We start from the raw sequence: 26,952 nt of genomic DNA on the forward strand, positions 1-26,952 counted from the left end.
TGAGTTCAAGACCAGCCTTGTTCCAGAGTTGCAGGATAGGTTCCAAAGATACAGAGAAACCCTGTCTTAAAAAACCAAAAATAAGAGAAAGAAAGAAAGAAAGAAAGAAAGAAAGAAAGAAAGAAAGAAAGAAAGAAAGAAAGAGGGCGGGAGGGAGGGAGGGGGGGTGGGGGGGAGGGAAGGAAGGAAGGAAGGAAGAAAGGAAGGAAGGAAGGAAGGAAGGAAGGAAGGAAGGAAGGAAGGAAGGAAGGAAGGAGGGAAGGAATGAATCCAGGCATGGTGGCACACACCTTTAATCCTAGCACAGAGGCAGATACTGAAATACTATTGAGTGGCTACTGGACTAATGAAAACCTCAGCAAAGTCTGCTAAGATTTCATGTCAGCACAAATACAGGAAATAAGGACCCTCATCTGATGTCAACAAGAGCCTAACTGCCTTACACACCTCTTAGTAGTCTGGCAGGAGCTTTCAAAACTTCAGATGTACTTACTTAGTCATTGGTCTAATAATAGAACTTCTAGGTCTTTCTATACAAAAACAAAAGGTCATTTTCTCAATCAACAACCTTTGAAATAGCAAATATTGTGAATATTTTAACACATAGAGATCCATTTGCCTCTGCCTCCTGAGTGCTAGGATTAAAAGCATGTGCCACTATCCCAGTTATACATACTTTTTAAAAAGTTTTATTTTATGTGTATGCCCAGTGCCTGTAGGGGCCAGGGAAGGGTGTGGGATCTCCTGAAACTGGAGTTACAGATGGTTGTGACCACCATGTGGGACGTGAGTCCTCTGGAAGAGGAGTCAATGCTCTTAACCTTCAAGTCCTCTCTCCATCCCAACATGCTTTTATCATAACTATCCAAGACAGTAAATGGAAACGCAAAATGCAAAATATATGAAGTATGCTAGTATCGCTATTTTAAATGAATATTAATAAAAAGCAAATATCTTAAAAGTTTGCAAATGCATTCACTATCTTTTTTTTTCTCCCCCAAGACATGGTTTCTCTGTGTAACAGTTCTGGCTGTCCTGGAACTCGCTTTGTAGACCGGGCTAGTCTCAAACTCATTGAAATCTGCCTGCCTCTGCTTCCCAAGTGCTGGGATTAAAGACGTGCATTGCCACCACTGCCCGGCTAACATCCACTAGCCTTAAAAGGACAGAAAAGTTATCAGTGGTTTCTTCCAAAAAGGAAACTGGGTGATTAATGAATGGGGTGTGAGACTGACTCTCCATTTACCCTCTGATAGAAATGTGTTGTTTATACACATTACCTGTTTAAACATAAAGCAGCTTAGATTGATTGGTACATTTATCCCAAATGCTCGTCCATCAATAAACTCATTCTTTAGCCCCAGCTTTAACTCTCCTGCCCCAGAGAGCTTCCTTCCTCTGTATCCAGAGGGACACAGGCCTCCCAGCACTGAACTCACTCCTATCTCCAACCTCATCCACAGCCTTCTTCATGCCTCTAATTTGGGATCTGTTCTCTTTAACGCTGTCAAACCAGTGACTGGCACTGTGCCTGGCACATTCCAGGAGCTTACCAAATGTTGGCTCGCTCAGTGAATGAAAAGACAGGTTCCCACGGAAGTTACAAAACCAAGGACTTACAACAAATCAAGTACCAGACAGACCAGGAACAGAAGGCTTTGCAGTTAACTTTCAACAAACACAGCAAGGCTGAGCCAATTCCAAGACAGTTGCCAGAAGTCTGGCTTTGCTATACAAACAGCTGTGTGGCCTTGGGAGTAAAGTAAATCTCCCAACTCTGGCCTTATATTTTCCAGTTGTCAAAGAACTTCAGACCCTCTCCCCCAACATATACAATAGGTGGAAGTAGAACTGAAATGACAGAAGGAAGGCTGGGGCTAGATCCCGACTCACCCAACTGTGTCTCAGGTCCCCCCCCATCAGGGACCCCTGGAAGCCCATAGTTCAGTGCAGTTTGAAAGCCAGTCAGGTCAAGTGGTAATAGCACATACCTTTTAATCCAGCCCTTGGGAGGCAGAGGCAGGTGGATCTTTGAGAGTACGAGGCCAGCCTGGACTACAGAGTGAGTTCCAGGACAGCCAGGACTGTTACACAGAGAAACCCTGTCTCAGAACACACCAAAACAAAACAAAAAACAAACAAAAGCAAACAAAACAACAGAAAAACAGAACAGACGTCTCCCACATTTCAAATGTTCTGATTTGCCACTCAAATCTGATTCCCCACTAGGGGATTTTTTTTTTTTTGGTGTCAAATAAAAGGAAGTCGAATGTGATCACTGTAAATGCATAATATAAGGGATCAAGGAGGGAAAAAGTCAGTAGCCAGCCAGAGCCAGTACACCTTATTAGTGTTCCGTTTATTTAGGCCTTTTTACCTCTTTCTTTGTCTGTGTGGGGGTGGAGGATGTACAGGACACAGCGTCAGTGTGGCGGTGAGAGGACAACTTGTAGGAGCTGGTTCTCCCCTTCCACCGCGTGGATTCCAAGAATCGTAAACCGAAATAAAACCTTTCCTTTCCAAGTTGCTTTTGGTCACGGTATTTTATCACAGCAATGGAAAAGTAGCTAAAACATAGGACTTCATTATGTAGGTCAGGCTAGCCTCAAACTGATGATCCTCTTGCCTCAGCTGAGTGTTAGGATTACAGGTGTGTAACACACGCTCAGTTTATTAAGTCCTCAATAGGAAGGAATATCATAACACTCTGAGGAGGAAAGTGTTTTCATCCTCCACAGGGTCAAACATTGCAGGGGTGGGACTTCCTTCCTTCCAGGGCAGTGTCTTGTTAGAGCAGTCCAATCTCTATTGAAAAGCTCTGAGGATGGCTGTGTTAGCGCGTGTGTGTCACAGTGAGGGCACTTGGTGAGTTAATGAGGGAGTTGGTCAGTGAAACAAACAGGAACGAGAAGAGAACCATTTAAGGAGGTCTGATTCAGGTGCAAGCACCCATCTCTGAAGGCACAGGTATCTGAGCAGGGAAATAGTCCTCTGGGACTTCAGCCATTAAACCCTTCCATGATGACAGCTGCTCAGAAACCTACTACAGGGACTCGGACCTCAAGGACAGTCACGACTGAGTTAGTAAGAGGTGCATATTTGCAATTCCAGCCCTTGGAGGCTGAGCAACAAGTATCATGAATTCCAAGTCAGCTTGGGTTTCATAGTGAGACCCAGTCTCAGGAAAAAAAAAGAAAAGAAAGGGGAAGGCTAAGAATGAGAGACAATGAAAAAGGCTTTCTTTAGCCAGGAAGAAAGCTCAATTTTGGTAAAGTGCTTATCAAACAAGCATGAGGACCCTAGTTCTCCAAAACTCACGTAAAAAACTGGTGGTGGGCACTTGTGACAGATTCCTGGTGCAAACTTACTAGCCAGCCAAACTAGACTAACTAGTGAGTTCCAGGCCAGTGAGAGACCATCTCAAAAATCAAGATGGACAGCGGCTGAGGAACAACACCTCATGTTTGTTATGATCTGCTGGCTGAGGGAGGCAGCTATCCCACCTCTTCCAGCCTGCGCTCTTTCTTTTCCCCCTAGTGTCTAGCTTCTCCTCTCTCTGCCCCTTCCCTCCCTCCCTCCCTCTGCCCCACTTCTCTTAGGAAGAGGTGGCTAAGGCTTCCTCTCCTCCTCCCTCCCTTCCCTTTTACTAAGTAAACACTATCCAAACTCACTCTCTGTCTCTCACCCACGCGGCTCCTCGGCTCCTCGTGGGACGTGGGACTGGCTGCCCTGCCAACCTGCAGAGGTCTCTCACCCGCAGCCTCCCACCTGCCTGGGACACACAGAGGCCTCGGGTGGCGGGACCCAGCTGCCACCCTTGGGGAACTGCACCATTTTATCTAGACCATTACAAAGCTGACCTCTGGCCTTCACAAGCACAGGCACGTATCCACACACTCATGCACCAGCACACTCAAGGAAACACACACAATGGAGGGGCTAGATTGTAGCTGCCATTTTTCCTTCACCTTAAACAGAAAAACCACATTTTGGTCATTACATGTGTTCTGCTCTTTCAGTTGTCTCAGGGACACAGATACTGGTTTATCTCACAGATGTCCCCTCTGTGCTATGCCCTGCCTAATTGTGACCCTCTCTCCATGCATGGGGCTGAGTCGGATTCCAGGCACTTCTACCCATCTGAGCAACTTTTTTTTATCTTATTTACCTTTTTCTGGAGATGTAGGTGATAACACCTAGTGTCATACCTACAAAGCACTCTACCAAGAATTTGCAGACATCCTCTGCCCGGTCTTTTAAAAAGTAAAAGGGAAGTGCAAACGTTCACTTTAAAGGTAAGGAAACTGGCACAGCCAACTCAAAGACGCAAAGGTGAGTCATCCGTAGAGCAAGCAGACTTTAGACTTTCTCTCTGAGACAATGCAGTCATCAGGCTCAGACACACAGGCTCATTCAAAGTGAGCTCAGCAACTATGAGAAAATATTTCATGTTCCTCAAGCTTGGCATGAAATGCATAACAAAGATGGTGATTAAAGAAGTATGACCAGCCGGGCGGTGGTGGCGCACGCCTTTAATCCCAGCACTCGGGAGGCAGAGGCAGGCAGATCTCTGTGAGTTCGAGACCAGCCTGGTCTACAAGAGCTAGTTCCAGGACAGGCTCCAAAACCACAGAGAAACCCTGTCTCGAAAAAGCAAAATAAATAAATAATTAAAAAAAAAAAAAAGAAGTATGACCAACAGACATACACTGAAGGCCAGACACCACATAGAGTTTTGAACTTAGTCCTAAGGGGCTGGCAAGTTGGCTCAGCAGGTAAAGGTGCTTGCCACCAAGCATGACAAACTGAGTGAACCCCAAGAACTATGTGGTGGAGAAAGGGAATTTCCTCTGATTTCCACATCCTTGTCATGGCACACACAATAAATAAATGTAATAAAAGTATATAACTTAAAAAATTCTGTCTTTATAATATCTGTGATGATTTTAATAATAGCACAGGCTCACAGTTAGGGAAAACAAGCCAGGAGAGTGTAAGGCATTTGTCTGCAGTCACACAGCTGGAAAATGATGGTACCCACACCCCAACACTGTCCTAAGAGCAGGTCATACATCCAATTCTAACCAAGGAGGCAAATACTCTTCTCTGAATGAAGTCCTGGTAGAAATGCATGCGTGCAGGTCAAGCTAAAGGGTACAGGATACAGGTTGCCACATATCCCTACAGAGCTATTCAGATGTTGAATAGCAGGTTACTTTATGGCCCATCCATCTACCTGAAACAGCAGGAACAGCAGGTTTGGTAACATGCCTAGTAAAAGCCTGTCTTGAAAAGCTTGCCAAGCTGTGGGTCTCTTGGGATTTGGATGAGAACTGATTAATCAAAGCAATCTCTTGAAGCTCATAGTAATTAAAAGTTTCAAAATGAAAAGGACCCAAAGGTAGAAGAGTACCACATGCAAGCAAAAAACCCTTCATCAGCAAGCAGTGAGCGTCAAGAACCTCATTTCAAAGCCACATGTCAGGTTCCCGATAATCTGCACACAATAATGTAGCTCTTGAAAGAGCTACTGTCAAGAAAGATCCACATTCCTCTGTATTAAAATACTACAATGACAGGCAGTCATGTGCACGCCTTTAATCCCATTACTTGGGAGGTAGAGGCAGGCAATTCTTTGAGTCTGGGGCTAGCCTGGTCTACAGAGCGACTTCCAGGACAGCTAATGCTACACAAAGAAACCCTGTCTTGAAAAACCAACCCCCAACCAAAATAAATAGATAAATAAATAACAAACAAGCTGGTCGCAGTGGTGCGCACCTTTTATCCTAGCACTCGGGAGGCAGAGGCAGAGGCAGGAGGTCTGAGTTCAAGGACAGTCTGGTCTACGGCGTGAGTTTCAGCACAGCCATACCTACAGAGTAAGACCCTGTCTTATAAGACAAAACAAAACTAACACTAATAATAATTTTAAAAAACCAAAATAAATAAATTAGTAAGGACATCTTTGGGACAATACTCATGTTAATTAAATAAGAAGAAACCAGTGACCACAGAACAAGGCTTATTACAATTTGTGCTCTCTTACAAACCAGAGGGAACACTTTCTGGAGAACTGTGGCTATCCATCCAGCAGGCACAGGGAGAAGTGTCACCCATTGCAGACCTGGGACTACACCCACACAGGAGTCGTTCACAGTAGGCCATAAATAGGATCGCAGAGGACAGGAGAGTGATCCTGCCCTTCAGAAAACTGTCACCAAAGCTCAGAGGAGAATCCTAATCCTGAGGTGGGTGGAGAATCAGGGAAGTTCTCTGAGGTGAAGGGGAGATTATGCAGATATGGAAAGATGGGTGACATAGAAATGCTCACTAAATGCCAGTATAACAAAGCAGAGACTTGAGAAGAGTGAGCCACCAATGCCAGCTAGAAGCAGGCTCAGTACTGAGTGGTTTGCAGTTGCGGTCTCTCCATGTAAAACCAGGGCCATGACACCAAGAGAAGAACACCATGTAAGCCCAAAGCAGCCATGTGGTAAGGAGTCTGTGATAAAGGCAATTCTTTTCCTTAATAATATATAAAGCCTCTACTGAGCCAAATACATTACTTCACTTGGGAAGTGGAACCAAGAAGAATGGAGAGTTCGAGGTCTGAGCTGGGCTTCACAGCAAGACTACGCAAAACAAACAAGGACTAGGAGAAGAGAGGAGCAGATAAATTAGAGAAGGAAGTACAAGGTTCAGGGATGGCCTTGGAGGTCAGTGTGGTGGACTCCGCTAGCAGAAGATGCAGAGGCCTTGGCAGATGTCAAGTGGCACCTGCCACTGCCCAGCCTTGCCTCCTCGGGGACATTTTCTTCTTTTGATTTCAATACTTGAGAAGCAGAGGTAGGCACATCTCTACGAGACTGAAAATTTTTTATTTAATTTTATGTGTATGAGTGTTTTGTCTGCATGTATGTCTGTGTACCAAGTGCATTACTAGTATCCTTGTAAATCAGATGGATCTTGAAACTGGAGTTATGGACAACAATGGTGAGCCTTCAGGTGGGTGCCGGGATTTGAATCCAGGTTCGCTGCAAGAACAAGTATTCTTCCTCTTCTTAATTTTTTTTCAATCTTTTTGGTTTTTTGAGACAGGGTTTCTCTGTGTAGCCCTACCTGTCCTGAAGAAACTCGCTATGTAGACCAGGCTGGCATCGAACTCCTAGAGATCTGCCTGCCTCTGCCTCCCAAGAGCTGGGGGTAAAGGCGTGCGCCACCACCATCCCAAGAACAAGTATTCTTAACCACTGAGCCACCTCTCCAGGACAGGCTCCTTTCCTTTTCTAATCTGTAAGTATAACAGGCATGTTTCTATAATGTCCAGGGCCTTTGGACACTCTGTTAGGAAGGCTTTTAATCCAGATAACTTTCTGTCTTAGACCTTACTTTTTCTCATCTTGGCTCAAATGTTACTTTCTTCTTCTTCTTCTTCTTCTTCTTCTTCTTCTTCTTCTTCTTCTTCTTCTTCTTCTTCTTCTTCTTCTTCTTCTTCTTCTTCTTCTTCCTTCTTCTTCTCCTCCTCCTCCTCCCCCTCCCCCCTCCCCCCCTCCTCCTCCTCCTCCTTCTTCTTCTTCTTCTAAGACAGAGTCTTTCTATGCATTCTTGGCTGTTCTGGAGTTTGTTACATAGACCAGGCTGGCCTCAAACTCAGAGGCCTCAGCTGTTACTTTTGTTGTTGTTGTTTTTCGAGACAGGGTTTCTCTGTGTAACAGCCCTAGCTGTCCTAGAACTAGCTCTGTAGACCAGGCTGGCCTTGAACTCACAGAGATCTGCCTGCCTCTGCCTCCCTTGTGCTGGGATTAAAGTTGTGTGCCACTACTGCTCAGATGGTTCTCTTCTTATGTCATCTACAGTGCCAGCAGAATCAAATTCAGATAGTCAGGCACGGTGGCAAGTGCCTTCTATCAACTGGCCTATCTTGCCAGCCCCATGTTAGTTCTTTTATTATTAGTTTTTTGTTTTGTTTTTTAAATCAGGGCCTTAAAATTTAGCCTTGGCTGGCCTGAACTTGCTATGTAGAGCAGGCTGGCCTTGAACTCATAGAGATCTACCTGTCTCTGCCTCTTAAGTTCTGGGAAGCATGACCAGACCTGTCTTTCCCTGCTTAGGCAGGTCTTATTATTTAGCTCAGGCTGGCCTGGGACTCACTATGTGGCCCAGGGTAGCTTTAAATTCATGATCTTCCCACCTCAGCCTCCCAAGTGCTGCGATTACAGGTCTGCACTATTATGGCTGACTGACCCCTTTATCTAAAATGGTACACCTCTTCAATCAATCCCAACACTTTCTAACTCTTTCCCATTGTTTTCTCTCCAGGCATTACGTATTACAAACAGTACTTATAATGTCTATTTTTCTTCCTCTATAATGTAGATTTCATGAGAGCTAGAACTTGATTTACTCTCTACTGTATTCCTACCTCCTATCCATACACCTAGCAAACAGTGCTCAAATATAATTAATGATAACTAATGCCCAACTCTTGGGGAAATTTCAGGTTTTGTAAACCAGTCTCAAACTACTGTAGACTATCTTGAAATGGAAAATGCCAGACCTCCAAGCTCATTTCACAGCCAATAAATGGAAGGTGAAGCATAAATACGATTAGCGAGAAGAACTAGCACAGGGTGGACGACCAGGTGGCAGCATCTCAAATGGGAGAAAGGGGCTGAGAGGAGAGCTCAGAGGCAAAGACCCAAGGCTCCATTCATCCTCAGGCCAACAAAAAATTAATCATAAATATGTAATTGTGGTAGTTTAAAGAAGTGCGGCCTTGTTAGAGGAGGTGTGTCACTGGGGGTGGGCTTTGAGGTTTCAAACCCCTACACCATTCCCAGTTAGTGTGTTTGTTCTTTCTCCCTCCCTCCACCCCACCCCCCAAATGCTTGTGGGTCAGATGTAAGATCTCAGCTATGTTCCAGCCCCATGTCTGCCTGCGGCTATGCTCCCTACCATGACATTCAAGGACGGAACCCTGAGTCCTCAGATTAAATGAGGAGAGACATGACCAGGCCCCTTCCTTCAGTGAGGCAGGTCATAATAACCTGCTCCTACAGGCTCAGCGAGCACATTATAGGAGGTGGGGAACTGGGCTACAATGAGAGCACCACCAGGCCCACAAGGTCTTGAAAGGACCTCAGAACGTTAGGCCCTCAGTGTTTTGCTAGGTGTTTCTTTCTCATTGTCTGTACTTGCTGATCCTACCAGGATTATCCTCTCCTGCCCTAGCTGCTCCAATTTATCCTTCAAATATCAGCTTAGATGACATCACTTCAAAGACACATTCCCCACATCTACCATCTCCAGAAGGTATTTATCTGCTACTCTCCAGTATTTTTACACATTTGCATACATTCACCAAGCACCTACCATGCACTGGAAGTTATGTGCAATGAAGGAAAGAGAACTGTTTCCGAACAAGCAAGATTATAAAAACAAAACAACAACAACAAACAGAGAAGACAGTTCCTTAGAAGCAAATCATCATCATCATTATCATCATCATTATCATCATCATCATCATCATCATCATCATCATCCCAGCACTCAGGAGGTGGAGGCAGGCAGATCTCTGTGAATTTAAAGCCAGCCTGTTCTACAGTGTGAGTTCCAGGACATCAGAGCTACACAGAGAAACCCTGTCTCAAAAAAACAAAAACCAAACCAAACAAACCAAAAACAAGAAAGGAGTACAGCACAGAGCAGGGGGAGAAGAGGTTGAAAACGTAAACTAGCGGCCACAGAAGGCCCTCCTTGAGGTGATGGTCGTAATGGAAACAACAGCCAGACTAACCGAACATCTGAGGCTAAGAATGGAGAAGGCACAGAGCAGAAGCTCAGCAAGCGTGGGGTCCTGGTTCCATGCCTACCACGCAGGGCAGAAGTGGGTAGGAGTGACCTGCTGTGTCCAAAGGAGGACTGGGCACTAAGTGACAGAAGAACGGCTGCAGTCACTGTAAGGGTGCTGGCTTTACTCTGGAGGAGCAGAATCCTGAGAGAAGACTACAATTTTAACCGGCTCTGGCTGCCATGTCTTCTGTTTTCCAATCATTCCATTTGTTTTCTACTTCTGCTGTGTCTCTTTCCCAAGAGAAAGCAACGGCACGGCAGAAACTAGGCTTGGCTTGTTTACCTACCGGCACATCCCAGCGTCAGACACTAGTAGGCCTCAATAAACACTGAATGAATGAATGAATGAATGAATGAATGAATGAATGCTAGACTTAGAAAGTCTCTCTTGTCAGAATCTCAAGATCAGTGAATGAAGATGATGCAAACAGACTCAACAGCTGGTCACACAAAAACTGTCTTTCCAGCTCAAAAAGCAGTTAGGGTATGGTTAAAAGTGTACACTGCCCTCGTCTACGCCTGTGTACGACACAGCTGGTGAAGTACTTAGACACCAAAGCACTGGGCTAAAGCTTCTGAGGAAAGGGTCAGTGAGAGGGCCCAGGGACAGAAGGTTTTTCTACCAAGCCTGATAGCCTAATTTGAGCACTGGGTGGGACCCTGGTGGTGGCAGAAGACAGCCCACTCCCAAAAGTTGTCCTCTCACTTTCACGAGCAAAGGCCATGGCAAGGGTGTCCCTGACCCCACACAAAAGTCCTTTGCTGCTCTTACAGAGGACCCAGGTTCGTTCCCAACACTCACATAGCAGCTCTGCGACCCCACTCCTACAGGACCTTTTGGTCTCTTCTGGTCTTCAGGGTACCAAGCTCACACACGGTGCACATTCATATATGTGGGCAGTCATACACATAAAATAACTTTTGTAAAAGACCTTTTAAGTAGTAGGGATATATATAGGTCAGTGGTGGTACACCTTTCTGGTGTGCATGAGGCCCTGAGCTTTAACTCTCAGTGCAAAACAAAACAGCGAGTGAGACAGCCCAGTGGGCAGGGGCGTTTGTTGCCAGGCCTGACAATCTGAGTGCGATCCCTGGAACTCCCATGGGAGAAGGGAGCCAACTCCTGGGAAATGTCGTTTGCCATCCAGAGGTGCTCTGTGGCAAACACACACACACACACACACACGAGTACAAAATCAAAGATTCTTAAGTATGACTTCCAATTCTGTCATCTCCTACCCAGGGTACACTGAGAGAAACAGATTGGAACCTTGCATCCTAGCTGATGGACTTGGGAAGCTCTAGTCAATCAGGCATACTTCTGCCTTAACCAGAAGGGGTCTCCCATCTTTAGAGACCATCCTGTTAGAGGTCCAGTCCAAGGCTGAAGACACAAGGGAGCTTCAAAATCTAGGACCACAGTCAAGCCTCTTGGCTCCACTAGCTAACAGGATTCATCCTGGAATTAGAGGTTTGTAAAGCTAAAACAGGTCAACACAGGCAGAATCCAACCCACCGGTTTGGCAGACATCAGCCAACACTACTGGAGGCTCACCACCTCCCTGCTCCCCAGAACCCTGGAGGCCCTCAGGCACTCTGGTGACTAGGAAGAGCTGCGGAGGCTGCGGAGCAGTTAAGTCCCTCTACCAGTCACACTTCTCCCAAAACCAGGGGGACAACATGAGGATGGACATAACATCACCAGGAACCCTGACAATACAATAGGATATTCATTCAGTTGTCTTTTCCCAAACCCTTACTACACATCGACTGTGTGCACCATACACCTCACTAGATGCTGGAGACACACACAATTCACACAGATCTCGCAACAACTAAGAGATCGTTACTAAAGGAAGTCAAGTAAACAGGCAATTGCACTCATTGTGATTACTGCCACACACACTAGAAAGGTCTCAGTCAGGCCTCTGCAAAATGGCGGTAATGAGCAAATGGCACGCATCAAACAGTGCAGCAAAGGAGTCTGGGCAAGAGCAGCAGGAGTGGGGTACAGGCAGAGAAGAACACAAAGCAAAGACAAAGCAGAGTGCAGCTTATAGAAGCGGCAGCAGCTGACTATTCCTGGGAGGAAGAAGAGTATGGGAAATGCAGCCAGTGAGCCAGTTGAAGTCAGAGCCTAAAGGACCTGGATGCTATGTCAAGAAAGCCGGGCGGTGGTGGCGCACGCCTTTAATCCCAGCACTCGGGAGGCAGAGGCAGGCGGATCTCTGTGAGTTCGAGACCAGCCTGGTCTACAAGAGCTAGTTCCAGGACAGGCTCCAAAGCCACAGAGAAACCCTGTCTCGAAAAACTAAAAAAAAAAAAAAAAAAAAAAAAGAAGTGCGGTCTAGCCTGAGGGAAAGGAGGACCTACTGGTGGATTTTCAAGTAGGATTCATTTATTTTTGGTTTTGTTTTTCAAGACAGGGTTTCTCTGTGTAGCCCTGGCTGGCTTGGAACTCACTCTATAGACTAAGATGGCTTCACATTCACAGATCCGCTTGCCTCTACCTCCCAAAGGCTGGGATTAAAGTCATGTGCCACCATGCCTGACCAGGTAGTATTTTTTTAAGGTTCCCCAGCTGCTTGGGTTATATTCTCTCCCTAGAGTATTTTTTCCTCTCTATGTAAAGTGATAAAGATCAGGGGGGAAACAGTATCTCTTCTGGCTTGTGATCATCTCAGCAGTGTATCTTAGGAAAAAAGATCTATTGAGAAACAGAAATACCTTCAAGGAGCAAGTACCCCTTAACCATCTGAAACACAACAAAGTAAAAACCTAGCACAAACCATGCCTGCTTCCTGTTAGCACTTCAGGCTCTGGTGCCCGACTTCAGGGTTTTTGGGAAGTGAGCAGTGCAGATGTGCAAGTCTCGGGTATGACTGGCAAACGATCAGTACAACCCAGCCTCAGCTGCACCCTCAACTAAACTGTCCTTACAAACTTTTAGGAAGTGAAGTGAGAAGAAAGGATGGGAGTGGTCCTTAACAATTAGTGATCTAACTGGAGAAGGAAGCAGTACCCTTGCGGGGCAGCCAGCCTTCCTCAGACACAGGCCCCAGCAGGTATCATGTCAACAGTAACATGCTCTGCAAGACAGGCTCCTCTAACACCTACAGACACAGGAGGTGGGTCAATAGTGCTTCCTTATGATTATTTTGAGACAAAGTCTTTTTATGTAGCCATGGCTGGAACTTACTATACAGATCAAGTTGGCCTCGTCCTGCCTCAGCCTAATGTGTGGCTGGGATTACAGGCATGTACCACCACATTTCCCCCAAAACCTTATTTTTATTGGTGGTAGGAATGGAAACCAGGAGCTTGCAAGTGCTGGACAAGTGCTCTGCCACTTAGATATACCTACATATTTTATTAGGATAGAAACCCAATTGAAGCGGCCACACCACTACGAAGCTGCTGACCTGGGGATGGAGCCAGGAGCTGACTGGCAGGCGGTCGGAATGCTCTTTCCATTGGATCTCTGAGCCTGTCAAGTTACCCAGCTTGAAGATTCCAGTCAACCCACATTCATTAGATGATCGCTACACAGACTCTGAAGGTCTGAGTCTCTAGGACTAGCAAAGGCCTCTTGACAGTTCCTAAGAAACAGAGGGTCAGGTGGGTTAGACAGAGTGCTAGAGTCCTGAGCTCTGTGTCTGTTCCTACAACCTGTGACAAGTTGTTCTGTTTCCAATTATCCTCTGGAAGGATAGGGATAAGGTGACACTATTAAGTTTCTGTGAGTTCGATAGAACTAAAAAAAACAAAAACAAAAACAAAAAACAACCCAGACTGCAGAGCTTATAATAAATAAATAGGAGAGCTGGGTGTGGTGGCTTAGGTCTGTAATCAGTCCCAGAACTTGGGAGGCTGAGGCAGGATGACTGCTATGAATTCAAGACACAATGAAATCCTGGCCAGCCCGGAACCAGAGCCACTTTTATTTTTTAAGGAGGCAACTAATGTAACATTTTTACTTACTACTTTTTGCAAAAGCACAAGAAAACCTCCACAGGTTCAGTATAGTTCAATGCACTCAAGAGGAAGTAGGAAGGAAGTCTTTTTGTGTTGCTGTCGGGGAAACTAAGGCATAAGTGGAGCAAGAAAAGGAAGAGAACGCCACCATCCAGCCACCAAATCACTGTGCCATCTCCCAGGCAGATTACTCATCCCAGGCACCACGACACGGCCAAAGCCCCTTCCTTCGGGCAGGTTCTTCTAGAACCTAGGGTCAAGGATCCCCTAAGTGGTCCTGTTGTTCCAACCACGAGGAAGGGAGTGCCTGGATATTAGTTTCATGAATAGCCCATTTGGTCTTCCACAGTTCCCAATAGTAAGGAAAACCTTCGGACTCTTGCCCTGAAAGGAAAAACACTGAAAGCGCAAGAGCCTGCGACAGAACGTGAAGCAAATGCTTCTTCTGAAGATCAGACCACACAAGAGGCCAATCCAAACAATATAATGGCGGGCGACTAGATACATCAAATCACTCCTAGACCCCAAACGGGTTTCTGGTTCCTTTGTCCCTGGAAACCTGCATAGGAAGCCTAGTTTTGCCTCTACTCCTCGAATGACCTTCCATATGTGATTTAACCTCTTGTGCCTCCGTGCCCTCGTGGATAAAACGACTAAAGCAATAGTAACTACCTTACAGGGGCTGCTGTGATCAGGACACACAGTGCTTAGCACAGAGCTTCGAAGTCAAAAGGGCTGGACAACCAGTGACAGACATCCTTGTTGTGTTAGCACTACTACAAGTGTCCCCATTCGGTCAACTTGTCCCTGAGGACCCTAAGGACGGGGGGCAGGCGGCATAGGGCCATTTCTAGATTTTTGCCCCATTTTGGGGGCGGTGGCCAAGAGATAAAGCCCTGAACGAGGAGGCCTCAGGTCGGCCACGGAGTGGGAACGGGGAAGCAGAGCGGAGGAGGGGCCTACGTCCAGGAGTCTCTCCAGCCGGCCACTCCAAAGGGGACTGCGGACCTCAGGTGACGGGGTGACGCCGGGCCACCAAGCGAGAGTGAATGAATGAGCACGCAGCCCTTTCACCTTCGCCCACACGCGGCTCGAGCCCCTCCAGCGTGGCGTCCTCTCCGTGACCTCTGACCCCGCCGACCCCTCACCTCGGACCCCTTCAGTTCTTCTATCTCGCCGGGGCGCCTTTTTCCTCACCCGCAAGTCCAAACGGCTCCGGGCGCCACGGCTCAGCTTGCTTCAGCAGCAAAATGTCCGCAGCCTCCGCCTCCCTCTCCGCGGGTGCGTCGCTGCAGCCTGCCGATCCGAGCCCCGCGGCTGTCACCTGCCGAGCGGAAGTGAGCTGCCAGTGCCGCGGAACTTCCGGTGGACGCACAGCCCGGGGGCGGGGTCAAGGGTGCAACCCGGGAGGGGCTGGGGCCAAGGTGGGGCGGGGCCTGGAGCGGGAGGGGCGGGGCCTTGTGAGGAGGGCGGGGCCTGGGCGGGTCAAGCTCTTGTGGCAGTCTGTGCAGTCCTTGCCTAGACACCCTGGTGGGGCAGGAGAACCGTGGAGTAGGAAAGGGTCTTAGAAGACTTAAAGTCCATCTTTTTCTGAGTTACAGATGGGAAGACTGAGGCCAAGATTATTGGCCTGGTAAGTGGGAGAGTCAAAACCGGAGCTGTGATCAGCCGCCAAACTACGGTTGTCTACTAGGTTGAATCTAGACTTCTTTCTGCAGTCCTTGGAGAATTCATTGTTCTAGGAGGACAGCATAAGTTACTCCTAAGACTTTTCACCCAAGGGGAACTTCAGAGTGAGCTAAGGTGTATAACGTCTCCCAGGACCTCAACTGACACAGCCATTTCTTTCCTGACTGTGGTCCTATTAATTTTTCTTCTAGATAATTTGTGTTCGTCCCCTTTAAAACATTATAAAACAGCTATTCTAACATTTTTATTGAACCAATAATATTTGCAATGCAGAGAAAAGGGAATATATTAGAAGAAGAAGAAGAAGAAGAAGAAGAAGAAGAAGAAGAAGAAGAAGAAGAAGAAGAAGAAGAAGAAGAAGAAGAAGAAGAGGAAACTATGCAGGCTTCTGAGGCACTTTTTAATACTTGGTTATTAAACCTAGATATGATGTGTCTTCTGACTTTTATTTCATTATCTGTGTGTTCATTATTGTTTTTGAGACAGGAGCTCACTACGTAACCCAGGCTGGCCCCAGTGTTGAGGTTTCAGTAATGTATTTCCATGCTTTGTTTATGTAGTACTATGAATCTGACTCAGGGTTTTGGGCATCCTAAACACTCTAACAACTGAATTACTGTTGCCGTGACTGACCGGGAACTCTCTGTGAAAACCAAGGAAAGATCTCCCTGCCTCTGTCTCCCAATGCTGGAATTAAAGGTGTGCACAACCACACCCAGTTATTTTTATATTCTTCAAAGCTTTGCAAAAACTGTAGCATTACAGCACATTGTAAACAACAATAACAAACTACGGACAAAGTAGAATCCCATGGGGCTGGAGAGATGGTTCATCAGTTAAGAACACTGGCTGCTCTTCTAGACAACCCGAGCTTGATTCCCAGCACCCATATGGCAGCTCACAGCCATCTTGTAACTCCAATCCTAGGGGATTTAATACCCTCTTCTGACCTCCACAGGCACATGCATGCACATGGTACACATACATATGAACATAAAATAAAAATAAATAAATCTTACTGGATGGTGATGGCACAGGCCTTTAATCCCAGCACTTGGGAAGCAGATGTAGGTGGATTTCTGTGAGTTCAAAGCCAGCCTGATCTACATAGAAAGTTCCAGGCTAACCAAAAGTTACAAGGTGAGACCCTGTCTCAAAAACAAACAAAAGCAATAACAAAAAGAATAGCATATACCCTTCACCCGGCTTCTCTCAATGGTGACATTTTTATATATGTAGGGTAACATTAACACCAGGAAATTGTCACTAGTAAAATATCTTTAGTAGAGTGCCTTGGTTTGAAAATATCTTTAATATCTTTAGTAGAGTGCCTGGGTTTGAAAAACAGGATCTGAATGAGATTACAACTGGCCGAGCTCAGCCCAGAGAAGAATGCGTGCAGAGACTGCCTGTCTCCCAAGATCATCTGTCTTGCTTGACACAGACAGTTCCAGGAAAGAGAGATCACAGCCCTGCACACAGCCCTGCACATAGCCCTGCACACAGCCTGCGCACAGCCCTGCACACAGCCTGCGCACAGACCTGCACAACTGCATCAACTTCCTCAGTCCAAAACCCCTCCCCTCCGCTTATAAAGGGTCTCAGCAGCTTACCCTCCATTCCCTCTGGAGAGAATCTGCCCCTTGCTGTGTGTGCCAATAAACACAGTCTCATCTGCTAAGGTCAGACTCCTGCCTCTTTCTGCTTTCTGCCTCCAAAATCCAGCAAACTTTATCTCAGTGGCAGACTTTATTCCATTTTTAAATCCTTTTTTAAAAATACAAAAGGGGGGGCTGGAGAGATGGCTCAGTGGTTAAGAGCATTGATTGACTCTTCTTCCAGTGGTCCTGAGTTCAATTCCCAGCAACCACATGGTGGCTCACAACCATCTATAATGAGATCTGGTGTCCTCTTCTGGGGTGCAGGTACACATGCAGGCAGAATACTGTATACATAATAAATAAATCTATTTAAAAAATACAAAGTGGGGAACCTTTTTGGTGCAGCAACAGAAAATTTTCTCACAGTTCTGCTGACTGGAAATCAAAAGTCAAGACCAGGTTGGTTTCTTCTTTACACCTAGAATAACTGTATATGAACATATGCTGCCTGTTGATATGGTGATAGCAGGTGTCTGGAGGAAACTTCTCTAATGAGAAACGCTGGAAGTTGTCAATCATACAGAAAACAAAATTTCACTGGGTATGTGAAATGAAAAGAGAAGAATGATCCAACAACAATAAAATAAAACAATTTAAAAACGCCCTAAAAGCACCCTGCTACCGGGAGTTCATGGCTAAGTGACTAAGTAATGGGAGAGGCAGAACCAAAAAGATCCAAGCAATGCGGGTGTGGTGGGCACACCTGTAACTCAGCACTGGGGGGCAGAGACAGGAGCATCACCAGCCCCATGCAAGCCTGGGGCACATACAGAGACTTTGTCTCAAAACCAAAATTTCCAAGGACTCAGAGGTCATGGACCTGGCCCCTAAGAAAGGCCTCCAGGGGCGGGTGGCTTTTTTGCTACATCTTCTGAATGAGAATGTGGTTTCTTCTTAGGCTGAGATGCTGGGAAAGGGAATTCCAAGAAAAAAAAAACTATTTCAGAGGCGGCGGGGGTGGGGGGTGGGGTGGGGGTGGGGTGGGGGTGAGGGCTTGCAAGGGAAGTCCTGTGGAAGGAAACTAGCTAGGCATCAGTGGAGTCTTCCGGATTCGTAAATCTCTACTATACAGCAGGTACTGAGGGAGCGAGCGAGTGCTGGACAGTCAGATGGATAAGGCAAAGGCCTGAGCCCTACTGAGTTATGTCCCCAGCCTCCAATATAACAGCTATTTACATAGTTTCTATGCTGTGTTACATATTATATAAGTCACTGAACAATATCTTAAAGTATACAGGAGCCGGGCGGTGGTGGCGCACCCCTTTAATCCCAGCACTTGGGAGGCAGAGGCAGGCGGATCTCTGTGAGTTCGAGACCAGCCTGGTCTACAAGAGCTAGTTCCAGGACAGGCTCCAAAACCACAGAGAAACCCTGTCTCGAAAAACCAAAAAATAAATAAATAAATAAAGTATACAGGAGGCTATATGTAGGTACTATGCAAATATCGTATTTCAATATCAGGGCCTTGGGCCTCTAGGGACTTTTGGACCTAGTACCAGTTCCTGGCCGCTAGACTTAATTTGGGCAGATTAAATAAGTGTTCTTTATTTCTATGTCCACTAGAGGGTCGACAAAGGCCGTTAACTGCCATCCTTTCTCTAAACATGATCTTGGCACAGGCCCTGCAACATGCCTTTCTAGTCCCAAGTTTCCCAGCTCATCTTCCTATATGATTATGGATCTGAGAGCCCAGTCTTCACTTCCTGCCACTTGTTCTTTTTAATCCCTCAAATTCCTAAACATTGGCACAGATCCTTTTGGATATGAAGAAGGAAATGACTATGTTCACCTCCTCACGGATCACACCAGTTCTGCACCTGCAGAGGATGGGCAGCTTCCTATCCTTCTACACTGACCGAGTGGGGCACAGCTAGCAGAGGGCCCTGGAGGCGTCCGGGGCTCCCTTCTTCCCCACTCTCTCCCTGCTGCCAATGCTGCCACGACACCATTGCAGAAACAAAACTCTGGCCAGCCCTCCAGGCTCTAATGCCACAGGCTGCCTCTGAGGACTTTCTGCTTGCTCCAGTCCCTGGGCAGGACCAATCTCTACTCTGCAACTGGAGTGTCCCAGGCTAGAGTTGGGGAGATAGAGCCCAGTGGAAGAACACTCGCCTGGCATGCTCAAAGGCCTAGTTTCAACCCCCAGTACAAGGAAGGAAGGAAGGAAGGAAGGAAGGAAGGAAGGAAGGAAGGAAGGAAGGAAGGAAGGAAGGAAGGAAGGAAGGCCACCCAGGCTTCAAATCTCATCTGGATCAAATCCCCAGCTGTGGGAAATCTGTTCTCAACCTAGAAAATGGGACGACAGTGATTCCTTGTAAGATTGCTCATAGAGATACAGAGATTAAGTCTTAGCATTTATGGACAGTCATGTCATCTTGATGTCCCTATTAAATGGCATCTACTGTTTGCATTGACTTTGGTTCAACTCGGCCACTTGCTGACTGTGTTCAAGAGCATGTAATTCAGTGTCTTTGAGTTCCAAAGTCCCATTTGGAAAACAGGACTAACAGCCTATTTTAAACAGATGTCAAGAAAACCTAGATATTTTCTAGATAGGTAAAGTGCTTAAGGCACAGCTAGCCAGAACCAAGTATCAGTAGTGACTTCAGATTCTCAAGGCACCATGTGTGAGCCATGCACACCTGCATTTTCAGCATTCAGGAGGCAGTCTAAGCCAGCCTGTACTGCATATTAGGTTCAAGTCTAGCCTGGACTATTTAGGAAGACCCAGTCTCGAAAACTGCAATGAACCTGTATTTCATGTGAAAGGCCTTGAATTCAAGCTCCGGAAAAAAACAAAATCCAAAGTAGGCACAAAGAACGGAGCAACAAGCCCAGATACTGTAGGGATCGTTTGTGCACTAGTGTGCAATCCTTACCTGTATTCGCCTCCCTACAGAACCAGACTTTCTCATCTCAGACAGAAACCATGTGCTCCCACTGCCTTCCCTCCTCAGTCTCTAAAGGACCTCAGCTAGTGGCTACTCAGGGCCACCGTGTGGGAATTCTATACCCAAAATCAACGGCGGCTTGGAGCCTGACTATGGCTGGCCAGAGCCGCCAGAGACTCTAGCCCCATGTTGGGCACCAACTGTAAAAATTAGCTCAATTTGGGAAATAACCAGGCTAGCTAAAGGATAAAACAATTATATTTTATCTATTATAAGGGAAAAATTCACGAAACAGGAACAAGAAATCCAAGACCCCACAAATTCACTGCAATATTAGCTACAAATGGCCTTAGTCTTCCTCTTTGCCCTTCAAGGTTCATTGATGGAGAAGCCTTGTTAGCCAACTATCTTTATCTTTAAGAGGTGGGTCCAAGTTAAGGCATGGCTTTCTGGGACCCGGAAAAGATGGGTGCATGGCCCAGGTTTGCTCTCTCTGTGTGATTCCCACGGGGCACAGCTGAGCTTGGACTTCTTGTTCCTGTTTAATGATTTATTTCCCGAATCGAGCTAATGTCTACAGTTCATACATGGTGTAGCCTCTGTGAGAATGGAACCCAGGGTATTGTGTAACCTAGGTAAACAAACACTCTACAACTAAGCTACACTTCCAGACCTCCTTCTTAATTTATACATGTGTGTCTGTGCGTGCACACACGTTTACATAGAAGATGAAGGACAAACTGCAGAAGTCAGTTCTCTCCTCTGCCGTGTGCATCCCGAGGGATCAAATCCAGGTCATCAGGCTTAACAGCAAGCCACTTCTACCTGCTGAACCATCTCACCAGCTCAAAGCTGGACAATACTCCTAGATGTGTGTGTGTGTGTGTGTGTGTATCCTATCATTGTTTATTATTTCATTTGTCTCAACTGAGTGGAGTTTTTAGGTTGGCTCCTTCCAACAAACACAACATCTATCTATCTATCTATCTATCTATCTATCTATCTATCTATCTATCTATCTATCTATTGAGACAAGGTCTCTCTATGTAGCCCTGGCTACATAGAGACAGGATTTCTCTGTGTAACAGTCCTGGCTGTCCTGGAACTCACTTTGTAGACCAGACTGGCCTCAAACTCATTGAGATCCCCCTGTCTCTGCTGGATTAAAGGTGTGTGTCATCACAGCCCAGCTCATCATTACCTTTCAACCTTCAGGAAAAACCTCATGGGACAGGAGCCAAGGGACTCAGTCCCAGAGTTCTCAGATCTTATTTTGGAGCTCACTTTTAATGTTTGATCTTTGAAGGCTATTAAACCCTTCTCCATGCCACGTCATCAGTGAGTGTAAAGCCTAATGCTTCCCCATGGGGTTGCAAGAGTTAGCGACCTCATAGCAAATCTATATTTGTTTTCTATTGCTGGGTAACAAATTACCACCTCTTTAGCAGCTTCAGACAACATCCACTTATTACTTCACAGTTCTGTGAGGCACACAGGCAGCATAGTTTGCCTGGGTTCTCTGCTGAAAACCTGGCTTGGGCTGAAAGCAGTGTTGGCTACCTTGTACTGCTGTCAGTCTCCCGCTCCTTTCCAGGCTCATCAGTTCATAAACCTGAGGTTCCCACTTTCTCTCTAGTTTGTTTCCTCTCTTCTTTCTTTCTTTCTTTCTTTCTTTCTTTCTTTCTTTCTTTCTTTCTTTCTTTCTTTCTTTCTTTCTTTTCTTCCTTCCTTCCTTCCTTCCCTCCTTCTTCTCTCTCTCTCTCTCTCTCTCTCTCTCTCTCTCTCTCTCTCTCTCCTTCTTTTTCTGAGACAGGGTTTCTCTGTAGCTTTGGAGCCTGTCCTGGAACTCACTCCGTAGACCAGGCTGGCCTCGAACTCACAGAGAACCTCCTGCCTCTGTCTCCCAAGTGCTGGGATTAAAGGCCTGCACTACCACCACCCGGCTCAATTATCAGCTTTGTCAGCAGCAAGGGGATACAAGGTAATAGTCTTAACAATGGCTTTTGCTTTACAGCTAGCATCTCTGTCAACAGCCAGGCAATAACCCTCCTGCCCCTTACAGTTGACAACTGCCTGGACCAAGGTTAACTTTTAACAAGTTGTTCCTCTGTGACTTTGGCTTTAAGAGTTTCGTGTCCTTCCCTGTTATGGGAAACCGGTTGTGCCAGGAAACTTGTAAAGGTCTTTACAGACCCGACACTATCAGCTGGGAAGGAGATCCACAGGCCTCTGCAGACACCGTCTTAGCTGAAACCTTTGTTATCAAAAACTGTAAATATTAAAATGCAAATGTCTCTGGGCTTTACCTTGAAATTATAAAATTTCCTTTGTCCTTGTTTAATGTTTACTTCTTGCTATAAAAAGGAGGTCTCGGATACTCGTAATTCTGTTGTTGTCATCATTTCTCTCGCTGACCAAGCCTTTCCTCTCCTGGAACGCAGTCCTCGCAATCCCTATCTGCCTCTTGATGTCTGAAATAGACTCCTCCTTTGAACTGAGGTTTCCTCCCAGATAAAGTTGCCTGTTTGCTTGAGGTTCTGTTTCTTTATTATTTGGTTTTTGTTTTGTTTTGTTTTTTCCAAAAAAAGGTTTCTCTGTAGCTTTGATGCCTGTCTTGGAAGTAGCTCTTGTAGACCACGCAGGCCTCAAACTCACAGAGATCCACCTGCCTCTGCCTCCCGAGTGCTGGGATAAAAGGCGTGTGCCACCAACACCCGTCCTGTTTCTTTATTATAATGTTAAAAATCTTTGTGCCCCCTTCCCAAGTGTTGTATCTCAGTCTCCAGGTTTACTTTCATATCAAGGTTTTCACTGACTTCCACCACTCTGTTTACCGTGGCCTGCAGCTCATTTAGACGTTCAGCAAGTAGTGCTGTATTGTTGGTGAAACACAAGTTATTGATTCACACACAATCTGTCTGCAGGCCTATCTCCTCATCCTCCAGGGCTGTCGCTATTGTTAATTCCAGAAACATATTAAAGAGTAGTGGTGAGAGGACGCATCCCTGCAACACTCCTACGATTGTGGAGAACTAAGTGATGACTTTAAGACAGACTTTGACTGATGCAAAGGTTTCTTTGTAGATATTTTCTAGTATTCTTATGATTTTCTCTGGGCACCTGTAGAACCTCATTGTTTCCCAAAGTCCTTCCCTCCAAATGCTACTAAATGCCTTCCTGAAGTCAATGTAACAGACATATAAGTCTTCTCCAAATTCTTCATATTTTTCTGCCAGTTGCCTCAAAGTGAAGATCTGATCAATTGTGCTCCTATTAGCTCTGAATCCACACTGGGCCTCTGCTAGGATTTCCTGTTCTGCCCTTGATCCTTTGCAGGATAATGGAGGAGAAGATCTGATGCTATGTAACAACAGACTAATGCCTCTGTAATTTGAGCAGTCCAGCTTGTCCTTCTTGTGTGTGGGAATTATGGCTGAGTGCTTCCATTCCGTGGGAATCACTTTGTGTTTCCATTGTAGCCGCCTCCAGCTCCTCCACCGTGATGTCATCCACTCCTGGGGCCTTCGTGCCTTTGGCTCTCCTCTTCCTCTATCTCACTCCTGTTAATAATTCATATTTTCTCATCGTCTCTGGTGTTTGAGTGGCTGCCGAAGTGTTTCTCATTGTAGTCTATGTTGACAGCTACCTTCTTTACAACTCCGAAACCTGAACAATGAGCTGCTCCTCCGAGCAGCAGCTGAATGTGTTTGATGGCTGGAGAAGTTGCTCAGTAGCTAAGAGCACTGGCTGTTCTTCCAGAGGACCCAGGTTCAATTCCCAGCACTCACATGGCAGCTTATAACTGTCTGTAACTACAGTTCCAGGGGATCTGACACCCTCATAGAGACATGCATACAGGCAAAACACCAATGCACATGAAATAAAAATAAATAAATAATTAAACAATAAAAAAACCCTTCATTGACACTATTAACCAGCACATGCCTATGACTAATCAGCCTACATCTAACAGGCTGAGATATATATATATATATATATATATATATATATATATATATATATATGTGTGTGTGTGTGTGTGTGTGTGTTATATATGATTTATGTTTATGTATTTATGTTACATTTATAGGCATTTTGCCTGTATGTGTGTCTATGTACCACTTGCATGCATGCATTGCTGGAGAAAGCCAGAATCCCCAGGAAGTGGAGTTACTATAGTTATTAGTCTCTAACACAGGTCTTGGGAATTGAACTCAGGCTCTCTGGAAAAGCATTCAGTGCTCTTAATATCTGAGCTATCTCCCCTGCCCCCTTTCATGTATTATTTCTTCTGCATGAATCTACTGTAAGGTTCTACTTACATTTGTTCAGTTGTTTCTGCAGTGCTGGGGATTGAATCAAGGACTTTGCACAGACTGGTCAAGTACCAATGAGCCATACCTCCAGCTCCTGCAACAGAAATTACTGTGGGATTTTAACTAAGTGCAGATTAAACTTATTATTTTGTTTTGTTTTTCCCGATACAGGGTTTCTCTGTGTAGCCCTGACTGTCCTGGAACTAGCTCTGTAGAGCAGGCTGGCCTCTGCCTCCCTAGTGCTGGGATTAAAGGTGTGTGCCACCACTGCCTGGCTTCAGATTACTATTAATTGGATTACCAGGTATTTTAGGTTTCTATTGCTAGGATAAAGATCATGACCAAAAGCAACTTCAAGAAGAAAGGGTTTACTTCTCCTTAGAGCTTACAGGCCATCTAGAAGTCAGCAGCAGTCAAGGCAGGAACTTGGAGGCAGGAACTAAAGCAGAGACCATGAAGGATGCTGCTCACTGGCTTGCCCAACCTGCTTCCTTGTACACCCCAGAACCACTTACCCATGGGAGGTGCTGCCCACAGTTGGCTGGGCCCTTACACATCAATTATCAATCAATAAAATGCCACACAGACTTGCCTACAGGCCATTTAAGGAGGCATTTTCTCAGCCGAGGTTCCTTCTTCCCAGATGACTCGAGCTTGTTAAGTTTGCAAAAACCTAAGTGGCACAGCCAGGATTCACCACCCTGCAAACCTTACGTACATTCATGGATTATATACCTGTGGGCTCTGCCACCCATACACGAGCATATATCAGAAAAAAATGTCGACAAAACACACACAAGGCTGTGGTGACGCACACCTTTAATCCCAGCACAGCACTAGGGAGGCAGACAGAGGCAGGTGGATCTCTGTGAGTTCAAGGCCAGCCTGGTCTACAAGAGCTAGTTCCAGGAAACCCTGTCTTGAAAAACCAAAAAAAAAAAAAAAAAAAAAAAAGAAGAAAAAAGAAAAGAAAAAAAAACTTTGCCTCAAAAAAAAAAAAAAAAGAAGTCTTTTCCATTCATTACTTCCTTAACAATGTAGCCTAACCCTTCTCAGCCTTCCTAATGCTGTGTGACCCTTCAATACCGTTCCTCAAGTTGTGGTGACCCCAACCATAAAATTATTTTCACTGCTACTTCATAACTATAATTTTGCTACTGTTATGAACCAAAATGTAAATATTTGGGGAGATAGAGGTTTGGCCAAGGGGTTGTGACCCACAGATTGAGAACAACTGGTCTAACCACTATTTCCATAGTGTTTTGATTGTATTTCTTATCATAAGTTAATCGTAAGTTATTAGAGACCAAAGTATAGAAGGGCTGGGTAAGCATAGCTCAGTGGCAGAGCCCAGGACTTCATCCTCAGAACTACATCTTGCCAATAGGACTGGCAAGATGGTCCAGTGTGTAGAGGCTTGTCGCCTGGCCTGACATTCCACGTGACAGGTGGCCTGCAGCTAACCAAGGAGGCCTCACTAGCATCCTCCCTCCTCCACAGTACTGAGGTTACAGGCTCTTGCCATCCAGCCCAGTTTCTCATGTGGATCTGGGGATCAGACCCCAGGCCTCACCCTTGAGCAGCCGTCTCTGCCGCCTCCCTTCTCTGCCTCCAGTGGACTTCTCTTTGTTTGCTTTTAGGTTTTCTGGGACTAGGTCTTACAATACAGCCCAGGCATGCCTGGGACTTGCTGCGCAGCCCAAACTGTTTTCTAATTCATTGAGATTAGCCTGACTGCCCATCTCGGGCTAAGGTTACAGGTGTGGCCACCTCACGTGGCTTTCCCGGTGGATTTTCAACATACCATTTGGCTGGACTGACAACAGAAAGACTCACGCTCAGGACTGGAGGGCGGAGGTGGAAGTGCCCCTGCCCGGTGTGTAGCTCTGGCCCGGCCCCTCCGACTAGCTCAGCTTGTTGTGGGAAGCTACAGCCCTTCCACAGCTGCTCTGTCTCCTCATCCCCATTGCTTGGGCTCCCTTACTCCCAGGCCGTGAGAGTGTGTGTGGCTTTCCAGGCAGGAGTTCTGCTTCTTTTTATTTTTCTCTTTTTTCCTTTTTTCCCCTTTATTTTCATGTTGTTTGTTTTTTATTTTTATTTATTTATTTTTATTTATTTTTATTTTTTTGAGATAGGGTTTTTCTGTGTAGTTTTGGAGCCTGTCCTGAAACCAGCTCTGTAGACCAGGCTGGCCTCGAACTCACAGAGATTCACCTGCCTCTGTCTTCTGAGTACTGAGATTACAGGTGTGTGCCACCACTGCCTGGCTGGAGTCCTTCTTCTTCTTCTCCTTCTTCTTCTTCTCCTTCTTCTTTTCTTGTTTTTTTCTTCAAGATAGGGTTTCTCTGTGTAGCTTTGGTGCCTGTCCTGGAACTATCTCTCATATACCAGGCTGGTCTCGAACTCACAGAGATCTGCCTGCCTCTACCTCTCAAGTGCTGGGATTAAAGGTGTGAGCCACCACTGCCCAGCCGAGTACTGCTTCTTTAAGACACCCACACACCCAGGTTTGCAAGGGCCAACGTGGGGCTGTGCCCACTCACCTAGGCTCTTGAGGCTTTGTGTGGG

The 26,952-nt window shown here is 46.0% G+C and overlaps 1 protein-coding gene across 4 annotated transcripts in view; it reads right to left on the bottom strand.

The window, feature by feature from the left end:
- Ap1b1 (adaptor related protein complex 1 subunit beta 1) overlaps positions 1–26,952 on the bottom strand; it is a 104,798-nt gene that overhangs the window by 43,871 nt on the left and 33,975 nt on the right. For 2 of the 4 annotated variants that reach the window (XM_057773116.1, XM_057773113.1), the window contains exon 1: positions 15,025–15,162. The exons of 1 other annotated variant lie outside the window; for it this stretch is intronic. The gene's annotated coding sequence lies outside the window, so the exon portion shown is untranslated. Of the gene's footprint in view, positions 1–13,274; positions 13,312–15,024; positions 15,163–26,952 lie in introns of those variants that run through there. One more of the 4 variants, XM_057773115.1, reaches the window with a different exon arrangement.

This window comes from Chionomys nivalis, chromosome 6 (assembly GCF_950005125.1).
Source record: "Chionomys nivalis chromosome 6, mChiNiv1.1, whole genome shotgun sequence".
Classification (NCBI taxonomy): domain Eukaryota; kingdom Metazoa; phylum Chordata; class Mammalia; order Rodentia; family Cricetidae; genus Chionomys; species Chionomys nivalis.